The following is a 12,338-nucleotide window of genomic DNA, read 5'->3' as shown; positions in this document are numbered from 1 at the left end:
ACAGCCACAGCTGTGCAAGACCTCCTCAGTATCTTTACTTTTTTGGCATCCCTGAGAAACTCTCTACTGTGTTGCTTCCCTTCAAACGTTGTTACATCTCTCAAATTCCACTTTGAAAATCCACCTCTGTGAAGGGCTGTCAGAATTCTGACAGTCATTTAAGATCTGTTTTGAAGTGCCTTGGGGGGACTTCAGCCAAAGCAGGTTTTCTGTTCAGGTGTATGGGCACATCTGAGCTGACAAAACTTTCAATACAGAATGTGATGGTCCATCTTATTTGGACTTACAAAAGAAATTATTATTATTATTATTATTATTATTATTATTATTATTATTATTATTATTATTACTACTACTACTACTACTACTACTACTACTACTACTACTACTACTACTATTACTACTGTTACTACTGTTACTTTGATATTTTACCACCTAGTAATGACTGCAAGTTTTAGAGAATGGGGAATATATTGTTTCATGTAGTTACAAAAATGGAAATGTTAATCAGTTCTGTGAGAAATCTATATAATTATTGGAGGAAATTTATGGAAAGCCTGACAAATCCAAATGTTACATGTTTTCAGTGTGGCTTTCAGTGAAACTCAGCAGCATGTGCTTCAGGTGACTTCTCTCTGAAAAGGCATATCCTATTTTTGATTCAAAAAAAATGAGCATCTTCAGAACAGAGCTTGTCAATAGCAATGGCATTATTCCTGGATAATTTTTTTAATAATTAGGGATAAAATGCACATCCTCAGTCTGCTTAGTTTATTATTTCTGTCTTTATGGGTGGGGTTTTTTTAAATTTAATTTTGTACTTTTTATGGATCTGTGTTGACAGAAGTGGCACTCTGCAAAAATGGTTAAGAGACAAGTCTCTGCTTGCTGAAGAAAGCAGTTGATAGAGAAAAACAAATTAATTTTCATTCTAGCCTTTGTGCACAAGGCTTTACTTAATCTCTGTGTTAGCAAATGGCTCTTCTGCTTTTTCGAGATTTAATATCTTTAAAAGCTCAGTTCACTGTGAGTCTGCTGCGCTCACCAGGGCACGCTCACACCTATTTAACACCTGGGACGTGCTGTGTGCTGGCTTATTAAAATTTATGCCGCATTAAGGAGCCTGTCAAGAGGCAACTCTCTGTCTTCACGCATGGTAATGAAGTTTTCAGAGGAATCTGGTCTTTCGCAAAAGATCACCTGTCTTTGGTAGAACAGGTTTTGCTGGAGCTTTGATTGATAGCTGCAGACAAGTTTAACTGCTCTGCTTGGAGAAAGGATCACTGGTGTATACTTTCCCTCCGTTCTTTTCTCTTCCTTTGGGTTGATTGATGTATTCAAACCAGTCCTTTCTACACAACGTGAACGCCAGGTAACATCAGACGTGGCATGAAACCTTGATATTCCCGTCCTGAAAATGAGAAAAGCCTCCCAAAAACTCTGGGAACTTCAGGTCATGACAGTGTCGCTGACTCCTTGGGACAGCCTAGGGCTGCGTGTGTGAGCCCTGGGAGATTCCGATGGCCCAGGGAGCCATGGGGGAGTGAGGATTGGCAGGAGGTGGAAACCATGGGGGAGTGAGGATTGGCGAGAGGTGGAGGAGGAGCAGAACAAAACACAGGTGTGGCCAATGGGGGGGGAATCAGGCTGGATTACTTGCAGCTGAGGGTGGACACAGAGAGGTTAAAAGCACTGGGACAGGCACCTGTTGGGTCTTCTGGAGAGAGAGGAGGGCTGGGAAGTGCTGTCCCAGGTCTTGGCTGCTGCCTGGGCAATAGTGGTGCCTTCTGGAGCAGCTTGGTGGGTGTCTGTCTGTCTGTCTGTCTGTCAAGAGAAACCGGTGAGGATGGAGGGGCCCAGGGCAGAGGAGATCCAGGAACAGTAGGTGACATGTTTATGTATTTCACTGTGCTTGAGTTATTGTGTAGGAAAGAGCAGGGCGTGGCCCTCCTTAGAGGATGAAGGAAAATGTGTATGCGAGGCTTTTTTGTCTTCTTCAGCCAACCAGTTCCCAGGAAAACAGTGAGGTCTTACAAAGCAGGTGATGATGAGGCCTCTCCTGCTTTGCCAAATCTCCCCAGCAGTTCCATAGCAGTTTTGGTGTCTGCATAGAGGTTTTTCTGTCCGTCCTGTGAACACAGCTTAGCACCCTTTTCCTAGACAGAGGGGTACCATGTGTTGGGTTGATGTGCCCTCCTTTACTTTAAAGTTATGGAAATTAGACAGTATATCTTCTTGGTCTTTTCATAAGCCCCTGATGAAATAATTTTGTTAAGAGTGCCAGTAATTGAAGTTATGTAAACAATTTCTTTGTTAAATTACACAGTTTGGTTGAAGTAGAAGTCTATACATTTTATAATTCTGCTTTAGTGAAGTCTACTTTAATGGACTTGTCTATGTCTGTTGCCCTGATTCACATATAAACTCCTGGAGATTCATCAGCTGTCAGAAAATGATGGATGTTTAGCAGAGGAATTAGAGGTCCACAATATGTTGTTGTGCAAAGAGTAAGCATGGAGGAAAAGAGGCTCATTGCTGCTCTGCCCCAGCCCTGTGTTCACATACCTCATTCAAACCTGCCTGAATTCAATCACCTTATCCATGGCTCAAAAAAACTGGGAGGGAAATGTGTGCCCCTGGCCTGTGTGTGCACTGCTCATCCTCTCCTGGCTGCTGGTTACCCTAATTCCTCAGGTGGGGAAACAGAAGCATGAAGGGTTCTGAGCAGGGATACAGTGCAAGCCTCTGGTGGGGATCACCTGAGTTTGCCTCTCAAAACCTGAGTGTGGGCAGTGACCCACCTGCCTCAAGGCCCTTGGTGGCTGAAGCCAAATGTTTCGGTTCCTGGAGCTGAATACAAATGGATTCAGAGCTGCTCCTACGTGCACTGTTACCTGCCACTTTAATGCAGGTCAGAAAGCCAGAAGACTGCTAGAGAGTGTGTTATAATCCCAGCTAAGAAAGCTTGCAATTTGCCCTTCAGCTCAGGGAAAAGAGCGCTTTCCCCCTGGTCCTGCTGTGGTATGGAAGGCAGGTGAACCTGCTTTAGGAAAAATAGCTTGTTTTGCCCTGTGGGTGGCTGGTTACTGGGAGTGCAGTGAGGAAACTTATTTAATGACCCCACAAAGGTCCCTTCCACCCTGTGATAGCAGCTTGGTGGCCTTTACATGTGGCCCTAAGCCCCCAAACGAATTTCTTTTTCAACCTCTTGTTTCTGCCACCAGTTCTGTAAGTAACAACAGGTTCCATGGAAAACACAAACGTTTGATAACACTTTAGGAATAAAAGACCTCAAGAATCAGCAAATGCTTGTGACAGGGCAGAGCTGTGTGACCTGTAACAAACTCCTTTGTCTGCTTGTCTTAGCCTGCAGCTCTGAGAAACCAAGTATCACCTGGGAGTTTCTGTAGAAATAATTTAACTTTTAAAGGAAATGCATAGTCATGGAACTGTGCAATATTTATTTAAACAGAAATGAAATTAAAAAGTGAAGGTTTTTTTAATCTTGTTCCTCCACTTTAGTCTGGTCCTTTGAGCATAGTCAAGACACGGCTGGATTTCTCATTTACTATTTGAAAGCTCTTTGCTTGATGTCATTTATGAATATCAAATTTTAAAAAAAATTGTTTGCTTGGCCAAAGTCTGCCTTGACTGCAGAGATATCTCACTGTTGTAAAATCTTTCCCCTTTCAGTTTTCCTTTGAGGGGAATTATTTGAACACTGGAAAGTGCTGAAATGCTATTCAGTTCTAGTACAGAGGAAGGCACGAAATGCTTTTGTGAATCGTGATGATTTTGGTTGCAGTCTCCACTGAAGTAAGCTGACTAATCAAGGGGGTTTACTGTTTTCTCTTTTGTTCATCACAACTGTTGGGTTAGTTTGCAGTCTTTTGGGCATTAACCATTTCCTCAATGCGTAACATATAACCCCAAATTAAATGCAAAGTCTTAATAAGGCTTGATGACAAAAAAATTTAAAAACCCAAACCAGGGTGTTTTATTTTTTCCCCTATTGATCTTACAATATCTGTATTGGATTCATTTTGAGGTCAGCAGAATTTTCCTGTGTTAAAGACAAACTCTTGGCATGAGATTATCTATTCCTATGGAAAATTTGGCTTACAGAAACCTGCTCAGTTTGATACTACCGAAAGCAGAGCTGGTGGGGGACCTGCCTAGAGCAGCTGGGAATGCTTAGTAAGCAGAAATATTCTGGGATCAAATATTAGGCTGTGTGGGTAAAAAAACCCTTCCTCTTTTCCCCGCTAGTGCCGCGTTCCCGAGGAGTGCCACGAGATGGCGCGCTTTCTGTGAGGTTCAGCCCTCCTTCAAAATCCCTGGGACTATGGGATATATAGGGAGGGATTTCAGCGAGTCAGCGTTTGCGTTATTCATGTCTTCCCTTCCCCTTTGACTATTACCATGCCTATTTTTGAAAAACTTGCTACTGAGCGTGGTTTAGGGTGATTTAAATGAAGTTCCTACAGTGACTGAAACAGGGAGCCTGACAATAAGCAGGCATCCATCCTCCTCTGCCACTGTGTTCAGGAGAGTAACTTGTGGTCAGTTGGTATTAAGCTGCTTAAAGCAATTGTATGTATCCCTACTACACTGGAATATAGATCCTGGTGCGGATGGAGGCTGGGGTTGCTGAGAAGTTGGTGTTTCCTGGTTTCTCCCTCTGGTTAGAGGCACAGCAGCTGCTCCCTGTTCCTAGGACCTATCGCCTCCTGTTCAGTCAGGTGCACCTCCCAACCCTGAGAGGCAAGTCCTAATTAGCCATAAATATTTATTTATTTTGGCTGAAGGCAAAAAGGAAATTTATGTCCACAGCTGTCTTCAGCAAATAATAGCACACCCGGAAGGAGATAGGTTAGCCATTAAAAGAATAAAATGCATCTGCTCCTGCTTGCTAGTTTGGATGCAAAGTTGCAATGTGCTGGTTTGCCAGGTGCCATGGCACAGATGGGATTGCACCACCTTTCCCTGCAGCTCACTGCCTAATTCTGCAAGTCCTGCACTGTTGTGCCTAAGGGCTTTAGAGGTGTTGGAGGGATCAGGGCAGGAATTTCTCCCCTTTTCTTCCCTCTTACCAGTCCAGAGTTAGGAGCTGTGCAGTTAGAGAGGAACGAGATTTGCTGTGTTGGAAAATTTGTGTGACAAAACTTTCACGTTGCCTAACCTCAGTTTCACCCATACCAGGGGATAACAAGGTCTGGATACTTCTCTCTTCTCATTCTGGGAAAATGGTTTGACTGCCTCAGTTATGACATCTCTTTCCTTCTTAACTCCACTCTTGGATCTGGGCATTTCCTTTTTTGATCAATGGCCTCCAGACCTGGAATGGAATAGCAATTTCCTTTTTAGGGTTTTGGTTACCTGGGGTGTGGTCAAGCAGGTGGTGTTGCAGGCAGCTCATGAGAAGTCAGCCAAACCACTGACTGAAAATAGATACAACAAAATGAGGAGCTCAGGACAGAGGAGAAGGCAGGGAATGACATTTAACATCAGGCATCTGTGGTTCCCCTTGCAAATGGGATTATCCTGTAGCATCTGAATGCCGAAAAATCACTCTGGTTCTTGGTCTGGTGAGGGGTCAGGATATGTGGCAGGAGTTACATGAACACATCAAAACCAATTCCAATCTATAGTTTAGGGTTTAGTGCTTTCTACTAATTCTTGAGTAGAGATTTGCATCAAGGCACTTTTATTAAGAATAATTACTGTTTTAACCATGTCACTTCTGGAAAAGGAGGCTTGAGGTTTCATAGGAGCCTGAGTGGATCTTGAAAAGACTTGCAGCCCCTGACTTTGAGTTCATCCTTTAATCTGAAAAAAATTAGCATTAGAAATGCTATCAATAGAATCAAGACAACCAAGTTTTCCTTTGTGAATACCTGAATAATGACTATTATTGGAAAGTTATTGCTGGGGATGGGAGGGGGAACACCTTTCAGTAAACAGAGCTGCAGTTTGCATCAGGATGTTATTTGTTCCTGTGTTTCTGGACCTTAACCTGGCTCTGGTTTACCTACAGCTCTGCTGTCATTGACACTGGGAATTGTTGGTGTGCTATATTAATTGTTTCAACCTTGAAAATATGAATTAAAATAAAATTAAAATAGCAAAAACTCCACCAAAAAAGGAGTTGCAGAGTCACTGAGGTTTTTTAGAGGAATTATACTGCGGACATTTCTCCTAAACTTGTAGTTTATTCCCAGGCAAACAGCTAGTTTAGGGAGAGTAAAATATTCTGTCATACACCCAACTCTTTAAAAATATAATGGAGGTGAGAAATTGAAACTACTGATAGTGTCCTATTTTTAACAGTAGGATCAGTAATCCATGGAGGAATTGTGCCTGGCAATTATCAGGGTGGGATTAGTAGAATGCTAAGAAATGCTATTTTAAATTGTCTTTTAATATTTTTCCTGAGGTGAAGGTTGGGGTTTATACAGTGACAGGCCTTCAGCCTTGATCTTGGTGGCTCCCTTCCAACTCAGAATATTGTGTTTCTGTTTGATTGTGTATGACAGTGAGGAGGAGAAGGTTTATGGAATTTTGTCCTATCCATGGTTATGCCCAAAGCTCCATGTTTAAATGGCGTTGTTCATGCATAAACCTTTGAGTGGCCTACTTGCCTTTTAAAGTTTAAAAATTAAGCAACGGAGCATTTTACTCTAGAGTGTTTGTGTCTGGGTGTGTGTTGGCATTGAACAACTAAAATGCACTTTACTTATGTGCTGGCAATTTAGGCAGGTTTGTCTTAGTTCAGGTATCAAAATGTATTGTAGAAACCAGGAAAGTGGCTTTAGAAGTCTTGAGCTAAGTGCTAAAAATATTTCTTGTGTTTTTGAGTACTAAAGACAAAGTGTTGAGGATTATATGGAAAGTTATAGACAGAATGAAATTAAGTTCCAAACAAATCATTAAAGCTCTGTGGGACACAAATGCCTCCTGATAAAACTGTTGGGTTATTTGGGTTTGATGTGGGCTCCACGCAGTTTGAAATGAAATCAGACTGTTAGGGTTTTGGTGAAGAGCCACTTGGAAGGTTGAGATCAGCATGTTTTAGAAACTTAATGAAAGGCTGAAAAGAAAAGAAGTTGATGTAGGCTTTGGTTTTGTCTCCAGGCTTACTTCCTCTCATAATCAAAGCAGAAATCTGTGGGCCTACTTCTGCTCTTCCTTATGGGAGCCAAGGCTTTTGCTGTGTCAGGTGAGAACAGCCACATGGAGGTGGGAGGGTGCTTCTTATCCTGGCACCTTCAGAATAATTTATGGATTCTTTTCTTCTTCATGAGTCAATAGGTAAATCAAAGAGGCAGTTCTCAGTGACACTGAGGGCCTTTGGCAAGTAGAGAGAGAAAGAACAAAGCAGAGCAAAGTCAGTAGCTTGTGACTTGAAACCTGGGCTCAGTTATCAGTCCCCAGCAGTGACCTTGGGGACACCACTGAGCCTCAGCTTGCCTTTATTCTCCATTTGAAAATGAAGATAATGCTGTTCCTGTATCCCAGGACTCTTGTGTTGCTTCTAATGGGAGTCCCCCTGGTGAGAAAGAGGTCTCGTTACAAGACCTCACTTAGAAGTGTTTTAGGGAACAGTAAATGCAAACCCCACACTTGTTTAGTGACTTTAGGCCAGTTCATTTCAGCTAAACTTATTTCTCTTCTCCACAGAGAGGGAAACAACCACTCATGGGTGGTTTTTATTTTTGTGCCTCAGATTTTTTGAATTTCCATTACGCTAACAGAACTCAATTATTTTTCTCTCAGCTCCTCTCTCCTAAGTAGAACTAATGGCCTTAATTGTTAAGGGAAATACCTTTCTGAACTTGAATTGGTTGCTCTGGATGGTTACTTAGTGCTATCCCAAAGTTCCTGCATGGGGGACAAGACAAGTGTTTGCTATTATAGATGAGTTGTGTCCTCATACACCATTTCTGTGTGGAAGTGTAGAGCACAAAGCCCAAGTGATCTGCTCGTGATAAGCTGTAGCTTGGAACAACTGGAAATGCAGGAATACATCCTGAGCACTTGGCTCCTTTTCTCCCTCCTTTCCCCAGAGGAGGAATCCTTATCACGAGTGATGAGGGATGTAAACTGTGTTCCTCAGGAAGAATTAGCCTGGAAATCAATGCCTTAGTACAGTGCTGTAGAGCTGTCCTAGTAACCAAGAGTAGCATCAAGGACTAGAATCTGGCTGAAGTGATATGTCTTTGCTTGAATTGAGATTATTGTATTGATGGCAACCTTGTGATGTGTCTTACTCTAAAGACAATTTCAAAGAAACGTGCACCTCCTCTGAGTAAATGAAAATAACATTGTTTTCCAGTAAGAGAAATTCAGCTGCCTGCTGCTGTAATTGGTTTGAATGCCTGTACCTCCCATTAACCTCTTCACATTGTACTGGTGTCCCCAGAGAAATCAGGAATCTGTCAGAGTGCTGCTCTGTAATGGCTCATGGATTAGAAGTAATGAATCACTTACAGGAAGTTTTCTTTGCTGGAATATAAAAACATTTAGTCTCCAAAGCAACTCTCAAAGTGCTTTAAAAAACAAGAAAATCTTGTACTTTGTACTCTTAGCCTGTCCTTCAGCAGCCCCCTGATGCCAGCACATGCAGCAAGGAGTGAATTTTATAAACTTTCTGTCAGTGTTAAACTTTGAAGTTTTTTCCCCTGCCTGTAAACCAGTAAAACTCTCCTCTTGTCCCTTATTTTAATGGTGTTACTGCTTAGTGTTTGCCTCACACCTTCCACGCATGAGGTGCTGGAGTGCAGCACAAAGCTCTCTCCATTTGTGCTGAGCTGTCCTCGAGTAGGAGCTCAGGGAAAAGGGGGCATTAGGAAATTTCTATCCTCTGGCACCAAGTCTGGAACAAAACAGATTCCTCTCTGTCAGTCTTAATCAAATAATGAACTTGAAACTGCCCTATTTTTTCCCAGCCTCACCTTTCCTTCTGACAGTGGTTCATCAAGGATTTTGGACTCTTTCACTTCCATAGAGACATTAAAGTGTGGAAAAGCATTAAGGGTTGATCTTCATTTATAATTCCATAAGGAAATGGTTTGCTTCGTGGAGTTTCCAAAGCCTGAAATCTCCCTTGGTAAGCCTATTGCCCTTCAGTTCCTCTACAATAGGCTTTTAAAATATTTTGCAATGGGACTTCATTTTTAGGAGGAAATATTTTAACTAGGACAATAACAGGCCTTGGCCTTTCTATCCTGTGTGAGAAGTGCTTTAATGTGATTCGTGTGCTCCAACTGTTTTTGATAAATTGAAAGACCTTTCCATTTTTAGCAGCTTCTGGATACGTAGCAGAGCAAACTCTGCCTTAAGGAGGGCCTTGCTCCTTTATTCTCTTCTGTGATGCATTTAAAGGTAGTTATGTAGGGTCACATAGCAGCTCAGGAATAGCATTGGTAGCAAAATGAGGCACAATGCTTTTGGGCATGAGATGAGGACCTGCTGGGAGACTGCCTTGATACAGCAAACCATCCATCTTCCTATTTATTTATTGTTTACAAACTGCTTAAAACAACTTCAAGGGGCTGTGCTTCTGAAATGAACTGCATTTGTGCTAACTTTTCTTCCCCCTGGATTTTTCCATTGTTTCCAGAAAAACACACAGATGTGTTTTAGCGCTGCAACTAGACTCTGAAAACATTTTCAAGCCCCTTATTAGAAACCCCATATCAAATTAATTATTTCACATATCTGATGAATCCTGCATGCCCTCTCGCCTTCCTGTGCAGCTACGACCCCAGGATGCCACTCTCTGTGGACAAGTCTTGTGCCTTGAAATAGACTGGGAGCTGACAGGGCCCTGCTTGCAAAGTCTCAATGTGTGCCAGAGCTAAATATACCATTAAGGCAATGCCACTCTTTTTTTGATATTTTACTGCTGGTTTTTGTTCCAGGTGTTTGCAGCTCTGTGTTAAGGAAGAATTGGAAGTGCACTGTGCCAGCAGCAGCCCTGGGAAGCAGACTGTTACATCCTGGTATGATTTTACTGGTGATTGCAGATGCAAAGAGCGGGGAGTGGCTTGGAAGGTGAAAAGACTGCTATGACCTCATGTGGTTTTTTAACTTCTGTGAAAATTTGTCTTAATTTTAAAAAATGAGAACAAGAGTTATACTGTATCTAGAAGGCTTCTTTGTGACTTGTAGGTGGGCACTATTGACTGTTAGAGCTGCTGTCAGGTGAAATACCTGCCCAGGGTGGCCATGAAGGTCCTGCAGCTTGTGCTTGTGAGTCACCATCTCCAACTGTTTTAGCCTAACTTGAATTGTTTCTGCTGAAATGCAGTCAGTGCATTTCTCTCCAGGCACATGTTCATGTCCTCAGGTTCATCCTGGATTTGCTCATAGACCTATTCCTACCTTTTCCTTTTGTGTTCAAATTGATGCGAAGGCTGGAATTCTGTGATAATCAGATTTATTTTCTTTTCAAACATCAGCTCTTTCCAAATGGCCTGGTGAATCTTTCCCATGGTTTTACTCTAACATTTCCCCCCGCTCCCCTAGGCCTCTTTGCTTAATGAAGTTATGTAAATATTCCCTTGCTTAAACACACATTGATAACATTTTAGATTGACTGGAGTGAGTTTTACTTCCAGTGTCCGTTGGCAAGAAGATCCATCTTTTCTCTTTAACCTTTTCCTACCATTGCAATTCATCTTGGATCATGCATTACAGACCCTTTCCAGAGCAGAAAAATATTCTGTGTTCTCACTCCCAAGATTCTTTTCCTTGTTATTCACTGATTAGAAATCCAATGGGAGCCTCCCATTGACTGAATGTTACCTCATGTTTGTTCACAAAGAACAGAATAGTGAGCTGGTTGATGGTATTTTGATTTTGATTGGAATAGATTTTGAATGGAATATTTTGCTTTTGAATGGAATAGACTTCTGCCACTGGAAATGAGAAGCAAAGTGTACACAGAGACCTTTACTGCAGAATAAAAGGCATGTGTTAATTTGATTTCAAATCCACAGCCCCCAACACAAAGATTAAAGGGCAAAATGGAATTCAGTACGTATGTTGGATCATTTCTTCAAGTCTGAGAGTTGCTGTAAAGTAGTAAGTATACCAAATGAGGCATAGCATACAAAAATCCTATAATCCAGAAAAATCCATTCTCCTAAATTGAAAGGTAAAAAGCCAAGCTCTCCCACCCTTGCCTCTTAATGTGCTATTATACACATGACACACTTGGAACAGATTTTTTAGGACAGCAGGAATTGTGTGTCACTGTGCCTGCATTAAACTATGCCCAGCATTTCAGGGAGCCAAGGATTCAAACCTTGGATTGTGGCACTGGTAGCTGGGATGGGCTTGCTGCAGCAAGGAGAGAGAGATAGAGCAGATGCATTCCAGGTGGTCCCATGCTAACTGCTAACTAATTTGTCAGACAAACAGACACATTTTTCCAAGTTATGCGAGGATCTGTTTTATTTGTGAAGTTTAGTAGATATTTTTGTGTCAAGGAAAGTAACTTACTGACCTTCGTGTGGTATTTACTGTAGTAGAGATTCTATTAACATATTTCACAGTAATGATGATTACAGATTTATTAGTTCCTACAGTCTCATTAGTTGTTCACGTGATACTGATACAGCTTTTTTCAAATTTCTGCCTCACCCAATAATTTTTTCTTTATCACATCTGATTCACTAATGAGGTTTGACTTCCATGTGGCACTCAAGGAGCCTTTACTGCAGTGTTCATGTGCCTCATTCTGATGGACAGAATTTTGGAGTGTGTTAAACAGAGTGGATTTATTTCCCACTGCATTTCTGTATGTCTGCACACTATGGATGGTACAGCTGTAAGCATGATCCAGTGTGGCCTGCGTCTCCTCTGGGTATGATGTGTAAGGAGAAAAAGACTTAATTTTGCAGAAAGGGGTGGATGTCTAACAAGGTTGTGCTTAAATAAAAAGCAACCAATTTGAGTATCAACTGCCCTTTTTTAAAACAATCTACAATGTTTTCTTTAATATTGTGATTCTACATCTAATCCAATTTCCACATGCATGCTCTGAGCAGCTCTCAATTCCCTTCATGCATCTTGGGGCATGTGTGGAATGCCACTTCAATGGATTCAATTGAAATCACAGTTTAAAAAGTAAATCAGGGCATTTTAGCAAACAGTTTGTTCCTTGGTCCTGCAGAGGAAGCCAGATGGGTGGATCCCATGTTTTTGCTGAACTGTATGTGCACTCCTGGGGCAACAAAAAATGCTGGACAAAATATTTAAATTTACATCATGATCTGTGTTTCTCTTCCTGTTTGTGAGGTAAATGCAGCTTACTTTCGGACAGAAGTGAC

The sequence above is a fragment of the Camarhynchus parvulus genome, chromosome 4 (genome assembly GCF_901933205.1).
Source record: "Camarhynchus parvulus chromosome 4, STF_HiC, whole genome shotgun sequence".
NCBI lineage: Eukaryota > Metazoa > Chordata > Aves > Passeriformes > Thraupidae > Camarhynchus > Camarhynchus parvulus.
The sequence above is the reverse complement of the archived record's forward strand: the minus strand, read 5'-3'. Positions refer to the sequence as shown.